Here is a 1,435-nt window from a genome sequence, read left to right as displayed (position 1 = left end):
GGTGGAAGCTAGTGTCAGGAAATACAGTTCTGTGCTTTTCCTTAAACTCCAACTACAAAGGAGGGACTCTTGTCATTCAGGCTTCATTAACCAATCAGAACTTGCAGTCGGAGCGTGAGTCATAGGGGAGGTGGGCTTTTCCTGGCACCAGGTTCCAGGCTCCATTCTGAAGCTGGGAAAAAGCAAGTGGTTCTTTGTGCTTATCGGGAGCTGTGAGGGGTGCTTGCCAGCTTGGAAGGCAAGATATGGTGAGCAAGGGGCGGCAGTCTGGTGAGGAGTGGGCTGCTGAGCCTTGGGATCCGTTTGGTAGGCGACCCTTGGGACTGGATGGCAACTGGTGACCAGATGTGGATTTGTATGAAGTCCTTTGCGGTCCGTGTAATTCCTTGTATCCGAGTGTTGGCCTCTGAATAACTTCACTCTGTGGGACAAATCCGTGCACAGCTTTGGGAACAGGAGCTGTGTGTAGAAACATCTTTGGAGTCAACATCATCATGCTTTTTGTGCACCAGAGGACTGCAGTGTGCTGTTTTACTTTATCTCTCGAATTTCTGTTCTTCGGATTTAACATTTAGGAGTAAGATCCATTTGGAGTTATTTGGTGGATGTTGTAAATGGAATCTTATGTGTTAGGTAGCACTACACTATTAAGCTGAGATGTAGACGGAACAATTGATAATGGAAAGGATTTACCAATGCTTAGGAGATAAGATATCACATAAAGTAGAGTTTAGCTAAGGGTGGGCTGCCTCTGAAACACCCCAAAGATGTGTATGCTAATGAGGTCTCACATTGGTGGTTTGCTTTTCCACCTCCAATGCCTGACGAAAACTCTCCCCATTTTGGATCTGCTTACTTGTCTGTGAACACCCAGAAATCCTGTTATTCCTCCTAGCTCAGTATCTGTTAGCATCTTTATTGACTGATCAAGAACCAATTGGGGAGCGGGACCTTAGCAGCATCAGAACCAACCCGAAAGCTTAGTGGATTTTGTTTGTTTGTTGGTTTTCTCTTTGCTGTCCTGGCTGTCCTGGAACTCACTCTGTAGAGCAGGCTGACCTCGAACTCAGAGATCCACCTGCCTCTGCCTCTGCCTCCCAAATGCTGAGATTAAAGTCTTGCTCCAAGACTGCCAGGCTCAGCTTAGTGTTTTTTAATTTCTCTAGTTAAATAAGCAATTTTCCATTGAAACAATCAAATATACAGAGAGAAATGCCTCAGACATTTCAGGTTCTCTGCCCTTGATTCTTAATCTACAAAGGCCCAGGCATATATCTTTGTTCGTTTATCTATTTATTATTTAATTTATGTTTAATTTTTCATTAATGACTTTACTTCCTCATCATGGCTTCCTCTCCCTTCTGTCCTTCAGTCTCTTCCTCTCTCCTTTCCTTTTTCTATGCACCTCTCTCTGACTCATCTGAGAAGGGAAAAC

Source organism: Grammomys surdaster, unplaced genomic scaffold (genome assembly GCF_004785775.1).
Source record: "Grammomys surdaster isolate TR1022 unplaced genomic scaffold, NIH_TR_1.0 126905, whole genome shotgun sequence".
Lineage (NCBI taxonomy): Eukaryota > Metazoa > Chordata > Mammalia > Rodentia > Muridae > Grammomys > Grammomys surdaster.
This window is presented reverse-complemented; position numbering follows the sequence as displayed.